At 34.8% G+C, this 17,437-nt stretch overlaps 1 long non-coding RNA gene across 1 annotated transcript in view; it reads right to left on the bottom strand.

Moving 5' to 3' along the window:
* Nucleotides 1-111, bottom strand: part of LOC135321413 (uncharacterized) — a 159,973-nt gene extending 159,862 nt beyond the window's left edge. Inside the window, exon 1 of the long non-coding RNA XR_010381159.1 lies at nt 66-111. This is a non-coding gene — a long non-coding RNA (uncharacterized LOC135321413). The remainder of the gene's footprint in view (nt 1-65) is intronic.
* Between the last annotated feature and the right edge of the window lie 17,326 nt (nt 112-17,437).

Genomic DNA, 17,437 nt, shown 5'->3' with positions numbered 1-17,437 from the left:
CTCCATACCAAGTTCTTTAAAAAGACCTTGGATTTGTTTCTCCCCCTTAAGTTTAGTTAACTTACCTTCACATATAAGATGTATCTTCTTGTTCTCTCTTCTCTTGAGGTCTTGTCTTGGAAAATATTATCCTGATAACTGCCCTTTAATTCTATGGCCTTGTAGATTCTGGATAAAGATAAAAAAAAAAAAAAAGCTGACTCACTCACAGACAGTTCTTTCTTCAATTCACAATGAAGTAGAGAAAAAAAGTTAAAATATTTTAAAAACCATGGAATTTCATCAGCAACAATCTAATAAAAAAAGAGTGGTATTTTCTCACAAACTTGGAAAAGCTGAAATGTACTTCTTGTTCTAGCCCGATTAGCTAGATAAGGAGTCAAAAACCATTGTCCAAACTACGTCAGAACATACAGTGAACCTGAACTCAGCAGCCCACATTAAAAACAAGAGGAAAAATAAATGAGCTGGCAACTCTTCAAACCTAGTCTGACAAAGACATAACCAAAGGAAGAGAAACAAATTCTGCAAAAGAGCTCCCTGTGTACAAAAATTTATTTATAAAAAAATGAGATTTTTTTTTAAAAGGCAGACTAAAGAAATGTATTGAACACACAATAAGCTATTAAATACACTGGAAAAAACAAAGAACAAATTAGACATGATGAAAAATCAAATGAATGGCAAGGAATGAAAGCTTGAGATAACCTCTGTAAAGGGACAGAGAAAAATAATAATGTAATTGGGAAGATAAGACATATAAAGGTCATATAAGAACATGTAACCTGTAGTTCACTTATATCCCTGAAACTGAGACCTCGATATATTTTTTACACTAAATGCCCAAGATCTGGTAGGTATCAGGAATGACACTATAATTTTACGCTAAAGAATTGGACTTTATTTTATAACAGAGGGCTACCTTGAAACAACATAAATTCCAGTGTCCTCTCTGACTGCATCTTCTTGCCTTCACCAGACACATTATCTGTCTAGGACACAAACTTTGCCTGTATTTTCCAAACTCTGTATCATTATTTGTGTTTACTCCCCGTCTCATGTGTTACATGTGTTTACTTCCCACGTGCCCACCCATTTTTACTGAATCTCAAATGCTAACTCTTCCTGAGAAAGCCTTCTTCCACATCTCCCTTTAGAACGAGTCCCTCCACCTTTGGGGTCCCCAAAGCACGTTTCCTTCTCATCTTCTGTCCTGACATAACTGTGCACACATACCTGTCCCTTTTGTAAAATGTAAGTTCCTTAAGAAAAGGTACCAAATCTTATTGTCACATTACCAAAAAATCTCACCCAATTATTTTCCACAGTAAGTGTTCAGTAAACATTTTTTTAGATATCAAATTATAAGCATTTTTAAGATTGTTGTTAAGGGGTTTATTAATTTAGAATTACTTGTATTTACATAAGTACATATTTAAGGTACAAACAAGTACCATATATTTTTAAAATTTAAGAATCATCTGTTATAACTGACAAATGTCAGTGCATGGCTTCCTATGGTTCATGCTCAGCTGTCCACCACAGCTAATGGGCTAAGAATCTCACTTATGCGCTGCTTTGTTTACTGCTTGCAATTCCTCTTTGTACGTGGAAGTAAAATTTCATTTACTTGAAAATAGTCTGAAATTTGGATTCTTCATTAAGTCAAACTGGACTTCTCTTTTATTAGTTCTGTAGCCAGAAAAATACAATAGCAGAGTAAGGCCACACTATAGTACTACTGCTTAACAGATGCCATGGTGCACAATGAGGGATTTAAATGCCACAGCACATTCAGGAAATATCTCTGTAGTCTGTACTATATCCATCATTTGGCTAACACAGCTATGACATATCCTTTTTAATTATATAATCTGCCACTTGTGAGAGGAAGAGCACTTCTTACACTTAGGGAAGAGGCTCATTACCACTAAATTAGATTTTTTGAACAATCCCTCCCCCCTGCCTCTCCCCGCAAAAATACCCAGACAGCATTCTTGGATCACTGTTTCAAAGGTGGCCACTTTACAGAGAATTGGCTTGTGTAAGACAAGACACTGACACACAATATGTTGATTTATTTTAGTACTGAATTTTCACTTACAGAAAGCACCAAACAAAATGAAATCTGCCACAGTCATTTGTTAATTTTTCTGCCATTTTACAAACCAGTGAATATTCTATAATCAAAGGTAGAAGTTATTTGGTTTGGATCTGAATCTAGCTCCAAAATAATGCTTTTAAAACTTTTAATTGAATTTATTTCCAACTTTTCAAAATCAGAATCTTGTACTTAGAAATCCATTGTTTCTTGCTTTTCCTGAGAAATAAGAATATCTTGAGATATTGGTCTCATTTTCCTGTATGGCAAAAATCCCAAAGATGAGTAGCAGAAACCCTCTTTAGAGAAAGTTTGCCACATACTCACCATGACAAAATTCAGTTATATTTGGATGCTACTTTTCATTTAAAATGAATAGACTTTGTTTTTAGAACAGTTTTAGGTTTACAGAAAAAAAATGAGCACGTAGTACAGAAATTACAGTTCTCAAAAACCCCTCCTTAGGTACAAAATTTCCCCTATTATTAACATCTTGCATTGGTGTGGGACATTTATTACAACAGATGAATCAATATTTAGATAATATTATTACCTAACATCTAGAGGTTAAGTTAAGGTTCTTTCTTTGTATTCTTCAGGTCTATGCTTCTGAGTTTTAACAAATGCACAATGTCATGTCCCTGTCATTACAGTAGCACAGAATAGTTTCACAATCCTAAGAATCCCTCACGCTTCACCTCTTCAACTTTCCTCCCCTCCCCTGACAACCACGGATCTTTTTACTGTATCTAGACTGTTATTTTTTCCCCAAATTGCATGTATTTGGATTCATACATTATTTAGACTTTTCAGGTTGGCTTCTTTCATTAAGGAATATGCACTTAAATTTCCTTCATATCTTTTCATGGCTTGATAGCTTGTTTCTTCTTATTGTTGAATGATGGTCCATCACATACGGATGCACCACAGTTTGTTTATTCATTCGCCCATGGAAGAACTTACTGGTTGCTTCAACTTTTTAGCAATTATGGATAAATATGCTATGAACATTTGTATATAAGCTTTTGCGGGGACACAAATTTCCAAATAATTAGGTAAACATGAAGGAGCACAGTTGCCAGATTGTATGATAAGACTACATCTGGCTTTTAAGACACTGCTAAACTGTCTTCCAAAATGATGGTACTATTTTGAAGCTTAAAAAAGCACCCATTTGTTATCTCATAGGTTCTGGAGGTCAGGAGTCTGGCTTGTGTTAGCTGGATTCTTGCTCAGGGACTCACAGGGCTGAATCAATATGTTGGCTGGGATAGGATCTCATCTGAGGCTCAGTGTTCTCATGATGCTCATTTAGTTTGCTGGCAGAATTTGATCGTTTGCAGTTGTAGGACAGAAGTTCCATTTTGCTTGTTTGTGTTGGCTGGGGGCCACTCTCAGCTCCAAGATACTGCTCACAGGTCCTTGCCACATGACTTCTTCTATAGACCCTCTCACAACTTATTTGTTTTTTTCAAAGCCAGCAGGAGAATTTCTTTCATGTTTCAAATGTCTCTGAGTTTAAGAAGAGGCTAGTCTTGTCAAAGGGCTCAACTGATTAGGAATGGCCCACCTAGATAATCTCAGTTTTGAATAATTTAAAGTCAATCGAATTGGGACCAAAATTACACCTGCGAAATCTCTTCACTTTGACATAAAATGTAGTCTAATAACGTATATGAAATCCATCATATTCACAGCTCTGCCCACACTCAAGTGGAGGAGATTATACAGGACATGTGCAAAGGTGGGAATATTGTGGACCAAATCAGAATTCTGCCTACTCCCAAAAGACAATGAGTAGTATAGAAGTGAATAACATCCATGCAGATATTTTCATATGTGAACAAAGCCTTCACATAATTGGGGCACTTTACTGGTTAATGTTACCTGAATGACCCTGCAGACATTTGAGTCAAGCCAGTTGTTGACCACCTAATTCTGTCAGATTGGCCTAACCTCCATGTGGACTTTTGGCTTAGAGGAAGAAAGCACATTGCTTTTGCCTGAAATATCAGTTACATTTTTTTTCTTATAACCCTTGTCATTTATTGCATAAACAGTAACACAAATTGCTCACTCCAATCTCAATTCTTGCTCTCCTGTTTCCATTTAAAAAATATAATAGCATTATGTTTTTTGATGATTCACAGAATAATTTCTCTCTGTATATGCCCCTTTATTAGTATGTGTTTCAACTTTATTAAACCAAGCAAAGTCTTCACATAACCATGCATTTCAATGCCTTGTTAGATCTGTATAAACAATGAAAAATGTTCCTTTGCCTGAGGGAACAAATTTCCATCCCAATATAAGGTTTTCTTCCCTTCTGACCTGAGTGTCTTATCCTCTGGCTTAACATTTTCCTCATGTGTCCTTCATCTTGCATATTGGAGGGCAAACATTTTTATTGCATGCATCTGAATTAGTGGGATGCCATTGAAAACATAAGTAATGTCAGTATTGAATGTTGTAAAACTATTTATTTTCAAACAATTGTCCTCTACCTTTTTCCCAAAGACGATCTGTTTCTCTCAGTACCCATTACTCAACTCCATACTGTGATATTTTGCATTCTGAAGCCCTCCACCTGCTTCTCTTACTGAAATCTTTCAGGGGGGATTAAGTATAAAGTCAGCCTTTTAATCAGTCAGGAAAGTGATGCCGTGCCCACAGCTCCTCTGACTTGCGGTTGGCTGGGAGGTGAACTCATTCATTAGGGAAGCTGCCCCATGACTTCCTATTGTTTATAATCAACTTGTTTAAGAGTAACATCTTTAGTGATTTGCAATGATTACAAATTTTGAAGTGATTATCAATCCCCAGAGACAAACTAACTCTAATGAAGTTTTGATTTTCATTTGACTTTTTTCTTTTCTTCAGTGTCTCTGCTATCCTAATATTTCATACCAAGATGAAATCTAAGAGGAGAGTGTGTTCATGGATGGCCTGGTGATATATAGGATTTGGAATACCGTAGGCAAGTGCCCAAGCCAGAAAGCAGGGAAGAGAAGAGGTGAGAGTTAAAGGTGAAAGCCAATACTGACTGGATTCAGATGATTATTAAAATGTTCTCAAGAGTAGAAGACAAAAAGCAGTCCTAGCAAAGACAAAGTAGTGCTCAACAGAAACGCCAATCTTAATATAAGAAACTAATGTGACAAACATTAAAGCGGATATGTGGCCAATATCTTTAAAGCTTGTTAATTTCAAATCAGAAAAATGCTCTATTTTTAAATTTTCTTAATGATTTATTCTTAATGACTAGATTGATTTATTTTTGGCACAAAAATAACTTTGACCTTGGTTTACTTAATTTCCCTTCCAACATTTCTAGATCTAAGTTAGATTCCTCACGCCTGTTTTGGCAAAGGGAACGCCTCTGCATTTGGCTGGTATTCAACCTTTTCAAAGAATGCTTATTTATAAAACAGTAGGTTAGTTATTCGGAAAATAAAAAATACATATATAATACAATAAGTAAGTAAAATGCATTTTCAGATGGAAAGGCCACATACTAACATTGAGCAATACAAAATTAAAGTATATGGAAGGTTAATTTATTGCTAATTGTTTCCTTTCTTGTCTCACTAAAACAATCATTCATTAAGAATATGGTGGAGGAGAGAAAATTTCCACACAAATATGATCATCAATTCGTGTATTCTAACAGTGACCACCTGAGACATTTTGTCTTTGACGTTCTTTAGCTTTTGTTCCTCAAAGTCTGGTTTGTGGAACAAACAGCATTAGTATCACCTGGAGGCTTGCTGGCAATGCTAAATCTGAGAACCTACCCCAGATCTACTAAATTAGAATTGCATTTTAACAAATCCTCAGATAATTAATACACACACTAAAATCAATGGATAGAAAACACAAACTAAACAATCCTAAATTGACTTGAACAAAATTATAAATAGTTTAACATTGCATTATTTACTTCTTATCAACGGTATGTAGAAACTTGCCCAATACTAAATATGTGTTAGGAACCCAAATAATAATTGCATCTACTGAAAAAGCTTGTTAAGTTTTCTGTTTGCTTTATCCATTGACTTATATTGATCTTTTGTGTATTTTATGCTTATGTTACATTTTTATACCATAACATGTTTCCTCTTTATTATGGAAAGCAGTGCTTGGAGAATTAATGGAGAATATAAATACATGTAAATATTGTTTATTTCTCATCATAACCACCTTGGAGTTTGACTTAGGAAACTTTGATGTCTTTCCAGTCTTGGGCATCTAACAAAAATCACGATCATGTATCACACGGTGTCACAGTCCAGAGACCAATGCTAGGGCAATCTCTGTATCAAGTGCCAGTATTTAAGAGTGCCTACAGATATCAAAGACAATCTTTTGCAGTTTCCTCAAATGAGTAATTGAATTTAATTTCCTTTATAATAAATCATTCAATTTGACTAGGTTTATGCTTCTTAAAATGGAGAAAGCATTTGACCTCTTTGCCATCATATGATTGTCTACTTAGTCCCTTTAATTAAGAAAATTAAATTCATTTAAGAAAAATTTTGAAGGAAAATTGTTCAACTTAATGATATTCAAGGCTCATAATCTTCAGTCTGGGGAGCACTGAGTTTCGACATCCAAAAGATACATTAGCCTTGCTCCTGCCAGTTCAATGTCATTACATCTAACATATAATCCCAGGACCTTTCCACACAGTCTCCCACTTCTTTTAAAATATCTTGAATAAAAAGATTCTTGGCAAGTACAGCCTTCTTCATGATTGACATCTAAGGCTAGTTATGTATAACAACATATATCTCAAATTAAACATTAATTGCAATGTTAATATTCACATACAGCAATAAGTATTCAACTCAATTTTCTGCCTCCCTAGGTTAGGGACAGTTCTGTAATTAGTCACATTTATTTTAGTCTCCCCAGATATTGCTTGTGAAATTGATATCCTAGCTATTTTCTCACAGGACCACAGAATTTCTGAAATGAAAGAGGAATTCAAAAGATCAGGGCAAATACCCTTATTCTATATGAGGAAAATGAGATTTGGAGATAAAAAGTGAATGGCCTATGCCACACACAATTTTTGGAGCTGAGCTGGGACTTAAAAAACAACCACCTATAGGTTAATAGGATGCCTCTCAATCTGTACACATAAAGCCTTTATTATAAATAACTTGATGGTTGGATGTCTCCTAATTAAGGGAATCTCAGGTTTTCCCAGCATTATTTTATTATGAATGCTGACTGAAAATGGCAGCCAGGGAGGTTCTCTGTGACCTTCTCAGCCAATCAATCTGGAAATAGAGAATAGTGACTCTGACAAAAAAATTACATAATATCAGAGAGAGAAACACACACACAAATGACCCTCTTCACAAAGCAATGAAATTATAAAACACAGGTCTGGAGGCAAACAACAAATTGAGAAGCATTTATTCGAGACAAATGACTGAAATGCAGTTAAGAATGGTGAGAGTCTGTAAAGTTTTAGCCTGTGGCTATTCCACACTCTCCCTTAACCCTCCCTACCAACCTCCACGTTGGCAAGGTAGTGGTTGAAAACCAGAGTTTGTTATAGGAAGGAGCTGTTTGAAATCAGAGTGGAGCAGAAAAACTCCATGCCCCTGGGTATTAGAAACCAAAGCAATACAAATGGAAAATGAATGGAAAAGGCCAATGCTGCAGGTAACCTCAGATTGCAATCTTGACTGGGAAAAGCAGGAAACTGGCAAATTAGTTCAAAATTGATCAGGGAATTCTGGGGAATGAGACAGGCACGCTGTACTTTGAAAAGCTCATGTACAACTGTAACTGTAGTGGTCTGGGTGACTGTGGTCATGAGCAAGATTGCACACACCCTTGGGATACGCTGGGGAGTGCTATCCACACACCCCTGGCTGAACGTGAGACCATGAACAAGAGCAAAGACCAGAGGAGAGCTCAGCAGAAAGACAAAGCTAGGGAGCGCTGTATACTGCCGGCACATTGAATCCCTAACCCTCAAACAGATCCATCAGCAATACTCTGTCCTGTAAACTCGAGCCATCTTAACTGCCCTAGACAGTAAGCAGCACATCCTTAACTCTAGGAGGATGGTGAGCTGTGTCTAGGTTTCCCTCCCTCAGCCATGGCCTGGAAATTATCTCAAGGTAGTAAGCTGGAGCAATTGTAGTACTCGCCTCGTTTCCCATCTATCCAGGGTCACTGTCATTCATTTCCTCATGTCTAATGTCCTGAAAACATTCTTTCATAGATTATGTTTTGTTATTATTGTTTAAGGTAGGAAGTTAAATCCAGTTGCTTGATACTTCCATTGGCCAGAAGCAAAAGCACTTCCTATGTCTCTTTGACACTTACCCTTTATTTTTTGAGCAGTTCTTTCTTTTCTGGGACTACAGGATCATCCAGGCTCATTCTGTACTTTGTTTTCCCCAGCAAAGTCAGCCATTTCTCCAGGAGCCCCGGTTTTTTTGTATGGAGAATGGACATTTAGAGGACAAAATCCTGGAGTTAGGTGAGCTCACTGGTTACAGGTGACATCCTAATAGCTTCGTCCCTGTAAGTTATTAGATATTTTGCCCAGAGCGCTTGAACACTTTCATTTTATTGTTGAAATTAAATAATTTTATTAACGTATTTCTTGGAGTTGATCTCTCTTGGTTAATTTTTCACATTTACATGCACTTTCAGTATGGTTCACTCAGTACCTCCACTATCTGGAAAATGGTCTCAGATTACAGATTTAAAAAACAATTCTGTTTCATTGTTTTGTTTTTCTTTTTCAGGGCCTCTAATTATGCATGTTGTCATAATTAATTAATTAGCCTTCTATTTTGGCCACTTTATCTCTGACTTGTTTCACTTCCTTTTTTATCTCATTTTATTTTCATGGCTGCATGTTTAACTTTCTTCAGTGTCTCTTATTAAATAATTTTCATTTTAATCTCTTCTACTGTTTATTATTGGGTGTCTTATAATTTATTCTTCATATTGGAGATGATTATGTTCTTTTCTTCTAACTAACCTTTATTAAATCATTTTTTTAATTTGTTTTTTCAACTTTTGAATTTGTAATTAAAAAAGGTTTCTAATTTCCCTAAACACTTTTTTGGTATAGTAAATAAGTTTGAGTAAATTTAATTCAGTTTGGGTTGGTGAAATTTATCAGCTAATGTGTATCATTCCTTATTTTCTGATTTCTTCTTTTAAGGTTTTTTTTTGTTTTGTCTTGTTTTGTTTTGTTTTCTGTTATTTAGTTTTCATCTATTTATTCTGTGGCCTTGAGGTTCAACAGAAGATTCTTAAGTCAGTAATACTCTTTTCTGTCAGTACAGGAAAGTCCAGTTTGTTTAGCTGATGTTACTTTAATTGGTACTGGAGAGAGGAGTTTCATTTACTCCATTTTCTTTTGTTCTTTTAAAAAATTTCTTTCCAGTGTCCTAAAATTTCCATATTTTCTTCTTTTACTTTTAACTATTTAAATTCAAAATGACACCTATTTATACATTCCCTTCCATCCGCCAAAAACTCCCTTGTTCACAACAACGGCGGTTCCAAGAGTGTGAGAGGCTGCTTGATGGGATTTGATGTTTTCTTTTTATTTTTTCACTTGGTTTTCCTTTTTATTTATTTTTTTAATGTGCAGACAACTTAAAGTTTGGACATTTTTTGTTTTCTAGTTATGCTGAAAGCATTTTTGGGGGTAGTTCTGTGTGTTTTTCTGATATTCTGTTTTATTTTTGAAGAATATTGGGAAGGATGGACTTATTCTGTTGCCATTGTTTTGGGGTCCCTGAAAGTTACCCCATTTATGATATTGATTACTAGAAATTTGGATTTAATTTCTATATACTAATACCAATACTATTATGATGGCTTCTTTCAGTGTTACATTACTTTTGTACATATCCTTAATATCATCAAAATTATTTAAAATACACTTTCTTATTTAATTTCTAAATTTTCTGAATACTCATGAATTCATGATCCATAACTTTGTCTAAATCTTTCTAGAACTTGCACATATTCTAGCTGCAATGTCATCTATGCTACATGCTTATTTCTTTAGCATAGTAAAACTGTTTTTTTATTTGTCCTAAAAGTAAGTATTCTAACTTTTGGCCTTCTTTACTAGAATTATAATACATTCTGAAACTTTCCACATTCTATTTCTCACATTAACGTATTTATTTTAAAGTATTTCATGATTTTTCCTTCTATATTTACTTTAGAAACTGTGTTTTAGTTTCTCTTATGTTTTATCCAACTTAAATAATCCATTTTAGTTTTCATATCTTTTTTCATAGTACATTTAAAAATCTTTAAGGATTAGACATTCTTTAGAAAATAGTATATGCCATGCTATTCACATAAAGTCCTGAGACAAAATTAATAAATGAGACTCCATCATTCAGTACAATAAAAAAAAAAACTTAATTTTTGAAGGCACTGTGGTTACCTGTCTTGGATGTAAGATTAAATATTTTCCAATTTCAAAGGTAAAAAGTGATCATTTAAACAATATCCTACGTCAGTAAGACAGAAAAGAAAATCACCCTCAATGAAGAAATATAAAAACGTCAGAGGAAGCCCAAACACCTAATTTTAACTAGGTAGATATCTTCCCATTTTCAATGTTGTAGAACTTGAAGATAAAAGATATTAGCAGACTGAAGAGTAAAGCACATGTCAGGCTAAAGGAACAACAGGAGCAAAGCACAAAGGGATCAGATAAATAAGTTGATTTAGACAAAGAAAATAATCCTGAATGATTTGAATATCAGGTAGTTATTGTCCAGTTGCAGAAACATTGAAAGTCATGCAAGAAAATTTAAATTCTACTTTTTTGTCAGTGGATGATTTTAATAACACATTTAAGATTATTCTTACATTTTAAGAAAATCAGTTTGTCAGCAGAGAAATTCAGAAGAACTAGAGACAAGGGAATTAGTTAGAAAATATTATTAAATATACAGAGAAGAAAGCATGAGCATTGTCTTCAGAGCACAGGTTACGTTATTGCTCCAGAAATGGATTATATTGCTCTTACCAAACATTTAACGTCAGCTGAAATATAAATTACTATTCAAACATTTTAAAAATATCATAAAATATTCATACTTCAGAGGTGCAATTCTGTGTATTAAATGCTGACCGTACTGGATATATATTTTCATGTTAGTAATACTAAATATAAGCAACTTTTGTATATACTCTCAAACTTTAATCATAACTATGATTTATTTTCTTAATCCATCACATCTAGTAATATGAACATAAAGACAATTAAAACCATAACATCAGGGAGGGTGACCTTGGAAATGCGGACACAGTGACAAAAAATTTTTTGCTATATCCATTCTAGTAATTTTTATTAAATAATCTATCCTTGTTTTCAGAAATAACTAAGCATTCTATAGTCACCACTATAATCAAGGGTTTTTAAATATATTATGTATTATTTTATCTTAAACCACACAAATTTGACACGGAAATATAAAAACAAAATGTAAAATGGTGTTAATATATGAAGATATTCAGGATTTTTAAACAAAAATGCTCATGCATTTTGTATAATATTAATATACAACAAATTATCATGCACAATTGATAACAGTGAGAGCTATTAGACTATGTTTAAATTTATAATATAAGACGAATAACTCCTCCATCACCCATCTTGTGAATGTTTCAAATGTGGTCACAATGAATGTGTCCACACAACACTTTAAAACAAACCACAACTTTATATATTTCGAGAAGGTAGTACACCACAGAGGCATAAAGTTTCAGTTCTGTTGTGATATCACATGAATTTCATTTCTGTCTATACCAGTTACTAACTTTGTGCCTAAAGACAAGTTACTTCATCTTTTCTGTGACTTAGTTTTCTTAGTAATATGGAGAAAAATTAAAAAAAAAAAAGCATGTGTTGCAAAGATAAAAATAAAAGAGTATGTGTAAGACCTTTAGATTCATGCCTGGTACATAGCTTAGTAATAAATTTAAGTATTAAATTAATGAAGAAATACTGTTAATGTTCCTATGGAATCTTGCAACTGCAGACTCAAAACTAAAGAATCCATTCCTAAAACCAGAATGTACAGTCACTTATGAGTTTCAGAATTTCCTACCATTGTTCTTTCTCTTTCTTCTATATTGCCATATAGGATGTAATCATTAGAATTTCTACTGCTTAAATTGTTTGGTAATAATGCCATATGAAATCAAATCAGACTACAGAGGGTACAGCATTAGCAAGGAAGCCACACTTAGAAGGTATTGACTACTGACTCTTCAAAAAAGCTAAGTTTATTCGGTCTGCTGTAGTAATGGAGAACACCAAATTGGCAGAGCCTTGTTAGTATCCCAAAAGTGAAAAAAATTAGGGAAGGGTAGTTATAAGGTTCTCAAATCTGAGCTGAGTGATTTTAATGTATGCCTTGGAAAATGGGGAAATGGTTGAGACTGAGTAAGATTTACCGGTAGGCAAAACAGGATAAGAGTCTTGAAGGGCAGTTTGATGAAAAAGTTGTTAGTCATAATTCTTAAATGACCAAGAGTTAGTGAACTCAGTCTAATCTTATAGATGCAGGTACTTCTTGGATCAACCAGCTAAGTTAGTTTTTCTTGGCCAAAATATGGTTTAAGACATGACCAGGGACATTATCTCATCCTAGATCTGTTTAACCCAGAGACAGTGAATCATTTCACTCTCAAAGGGAAACATGTAATTTTGAGCAAGAAACAGAGAAAGCATCCACCTGGGTTAAACCCACGATCACGGTACAGAGTAGGCAGTGTGCAGAGCACAACTAGCTGAACTACCAGTGGTGGCCCCAGTGCTGGAGAGCTAGAAGAGGTCCAAGGTATGAAATTCATGGTGAGAGGCAGTGAAGAACGGGAAGACCAAAAAATGAGACAATGGGAGATTAGAAGAGTTCTTGTGAAGCAGGTTTGTTAGGAAAACAGCACCTGAAGTGATCACCAGCCACCACTAGCAAGAAGTGGCTATGGCCAAGAAAGGGAGCAAAAAACTCAGGCGTTCTCCATAAAAACCCCTTGCCAAAAGTGGTCTCTATTTTTCTGAACACATATTGTCACCCGTTATTGCTGGTATTGCTTTATCAGGAAATAATCATGCTAAATGCTGTAGCCCTAAGTTAAAAATCATACTTTTTTTATGTTTTTATATATTTTAATTCAAGTTTTAATATCTTGAGTGTAAATTTATATTGCAAGAACCATGTTTATATTTGTCTATATCTCCAGTAGCATTTAGCAATGTTTGGTTTACAGCATATGATAAATAAATATTTACTGATTAATTGATTGGAAAGTAACTAAAGAGAATTTTTCACACACACACACACACACACACACACACACACGCATACACAAAGTTTGGATATATGTATTTCTACTGTGGTTCTTTGCCAGTATAGGTGATCGAGGCATCTAGCTCTCTTCAAAATAAAAGTCCGATCATTCTGACAGTTCTCTATGAGAAAGGACAACATCACACAAGTGGCGGAACCTAAATCTGAAACTGAGTTATATGGGTCAAAAGCCCTGCTGGCTCTATTTTCATTGCAAGAACTTCATATAAATCAACTCCAATGTAGGGAGAAAAACTACAACATAAGAAATTAAGCAATCTCCCTTTAAGTCAAAATTAATGTACCTGCATAAGGGTAAGTATTGTCTGACACAAGGATTCTTTTTCCATTTCCAGAAGTTTTGGTTATATAAAGATAGTTAGATGTCAATTATTGAAAAAAATTAGGAAATTTTAAATGGGAGTGAGACATTCTATAAACAATTTTTTCATTGGAAAGTCTCAGAATAAAGTAATCTTTTGGGGCAAGTTGCTCAATTTGCTAAATTGGAATTGTTTCTTCATTAATTTAGGTAGTCTAGAATGCTGAAGATTGAAAGATGCACTAAATGTAAATCCTAAAGTGAATTAAATGTAGCAAAATATAGACTAAGCTGTATTACTTTGCTATTTATTTAGCAGCTGTAATAATGCACCTGTTGGTTCTGTCCTCGGTGAAATGGCAATGTAAATAGTTTATGACCTATTTTCTTTCTTTAGGGAAATCAGTGAGGTGTCTGTAGGGGAAGACAAACATGTAGAAAACTCTAGAGAACAATACGATAAAGCAGTTTTAAATCCTTTGTAATAATGGTTGCGGGGAAGGCAATTAGGTCTTTAAAATGAGAGATTCAGGATAGAATAGTAGCAAGGTCACAGGGAAAAGAAAAAAAAATGCTAGTATTAAAATCTGAAGCTCAGAAAGTTATGGGTTCTGTTCAAGGATCTATCACTTTTTGGGTGAATTTGGACAAATTATGTAAGTTCTCTCAGTCTTAGTGTTCCTTATCTTCAAAAGAAGACTACATATTTTCTACCAAACCAAAACTGTAAAAGCTAAATTACATAAGTCATATACGATGTTAGACAAGGCACCTACATAGTAGAAACTCAATAAACTGCAACAATTATTTAATTACTTATTGAGCTCATACTGTATACCAGGAACTGGACTAAACACTTTAAATGTTTTGCTATCATTTTCTTTCCATTATAAGAGGGTGGTTTCCCTATGAGGTAGGCATCCTCAATTTACAGGTAAGAAAACCAAAACAAATAAAGTAATAGTCATGTTTACCTAATGTCAAACAGCCAGAAAGTGAAGAAACACCTTTAAACACAGCTTTTCTTTTTTTTCCCATTCAAGAACTTGTATTCTTTGCTACTAGTCAGCAGCACTTCATTATCATTGCTAAAGGAATTGTTGAATCAACTTACAGATGAGTCTCTACTTACTGCATGGTAACATAACCAAGAAGATGGTATTTGTCCCCATCCAATCTTCAAAGCAAAAATAGGTAACTCCAAAATGGATCACATTTTTCATTTTGATGGAACTCATTTTTCAGATTCTGTCTTGCCACATGCCAGCTATCACATGTTCATCCAGCTCTTTTCCTGTCATCTGTCCATTACAGATTTGTAACTTATCTTTGTAATTTCTATGGGGCCTGAGGTCTCATTTTCACTCTGTTTGACTCTTTAGGTTTTAACAATTGTGAAGCTCTGAGGACACTGGTGGCATTGAATAATTCAAATCATGTGTTCTAAATCCAACTTTGGTAGAAAAGCAAAACAGGAGTTTGCAGACTCATTTCTACTTTACAACCAAATTGTAAATTATTTGCTCAGAAAAAGTTGTATCTGACCGGTCAACAATATATACACTTACTATTATTTTTAAAGAAGACTGACAAGTCAGTAATCTACTTGTCAGATCTCATTAGCATTCTCCTATCCTGGACCTTCATCTACCTGTGTATCTTCAGAGGACTCTACTACATTTTAATTCTGTTAAGTGGCTGACACTGGTGGTCTTTTAAAATTTGAGCATGGAAAGACCATCCTCAGTAAAAGATTTAAAATTTTAGGAATATTAACGACAGGACCTACTTTAGTATGGCTAAAATATTTACCATAGTTTTCTATTTCCTTTTTTGTTAAGTTGTGAGACTATGTGGAAAAAACATCTACAAGCACATGCAAGAATCAGATACTATTTTAGGCACTTTACAAACGTTTCACTTAATCCTTAAAAACGTCCTCCAAAGTAAAGCTTACTTGTCCACTTTACAAATGAGAAAATGGAGGCTCGTAAGAATTAAGGTAACAATTATTAATTTGTCAGCTCTGATTGACTTGGCTTCTATAGGGCTTTATGCCTGGATTTTGATTTGACCTGCCCTCTAGTTATCATTGCAGGGAGTATTAAATTGTTCTCTTTGCTAGCAGGTAGTTCTTCAGTCAGAGCTAGGCAGAGAACTCACCTGGAAAGGTTTTAGAAGTGGATGAAGCTCGTCCTAAGCCCCAGTGTCAAACATAAATAGTATATTTCTGTTTAGAATTTAACTTGGCCCCTGATAATTCTGATCTTCACTACAAACATCACCTACCATAGCCCCAGGTGGCACTTTAGGAAAAGGGTTGACTTAAAGAATTGCCACAAGGAATCCTCAAATATGCATGTAGCAAAAGTAAAACTGAAATAACTTCTATAGGTTGATGTTTGGCCTTCTTTCTGTTCTGTTCTTTTTAACTTTCTTGCTTCACCAGTTACACACCTGACAATAATTAAATGTTAGGTGGCTGAGAAAAGGGCCTCTCTGAGAGAAGCCAACGGCACTATGGTTATCTAGATAATTTGTCTGACTACCCACATGAGAAATCAGCCAATGTTTGGGGGGAAAATTACTCAGCTATTTCCTCACAATTTTATTTAGCAGGCTTTCCAAAATATTTACATAATTGAATTGTACTATAGCATCAAAACCCAATGATCTGAGGCGGTGCTTGGAAACAAAGTGGGGAACCCACTGCTAACTGCTCCTTAAATAGGGAGTCGTGTTTCCTCCCGGGTCTCATTCACCTGCACCAGGAGGGGTCTTATGTGGAGGGAAGCACACAGTCAGATCTCTTGAGAATCAGGAGCACTTGGCCTCAAGCCAGACTAGTAATTTAAAACCAGGTATTATTAAGCCAATTAGATTTTTAATTGATTTTTTTTTCAATTTTTGCAGCAGAGGAAATTCATCAGGGCTCATTTTGAAAATGAGGTAACTGCCTTCTGAAGCATCACCGGCTTGCAGAAAATAAAGTCAGTATCAGTTCATTAGCAAATCAATGGGACTCTGACTTCATTGTAGAGTACCGATAATTGGGCACACTGAATGGTCATGCTGGAAATGGCAGATGAAGATACGGCAAAAAAGGAAAAAAAGCAAAGTTAAAACCGCTAATGATGACCAACTCCAGTCAAATGTTTTAAGATTTTACCAGAATCCAACAACAATGGAAATGGATGAAATTTGCTTGGAAGGTTTTCAGTACGGTATTTCCGAGCAACAGTTTCTTAACACAAATAGTTACAGTGATGTCCTTCAAGAGTATTCAATAAAATGGAATTGAAGCAAGACCTGTAGCAGAATTAGAGACCTTGGGTTCAGAGCAGTTTCCTGTAGGAGATACTGAAAGAAGTGATTTACTTCCAAGTCACCTCTTTAAAACCTCAAGTTATGATCCCCATCAGTTTAAACTTAGGTTTTGTTGTTTAATGATAGAGTGTGAACACTTCTCAGCTGTGTGAACTAAGGTGTGATTTAATCTTTGCATAGTAAAGAAACCAATTCTGGCTGAATTAATCTAAAGAGAGTATCTTATTTGAAGGATAAAGGAAATTCACAGGATAATAAGATAGGAACACAAATAGATTTAGAAAGCATGGGAGAGAGAGTTATAGATGCTCTTGGTAC

This window comes from Camelus dromedarius, chromosome 5, assembly GCF_036321535.1.
Source record: "Camelus dromedarius isolate mCamDro1 chromosome 5, mCamDro1.pat, whole genome shotgun sequence".
Lineage (NCBI taxonomy): Eukaryota > Metazoa > Chordata > Mammalia > Artiodactyla > Camelidae > Camelus > Camelus dromedarius.
Note: the sequence above shows the minus strand (reverse complement) of the source record. Positions and strands in the feature narration are given on the sequence as shown.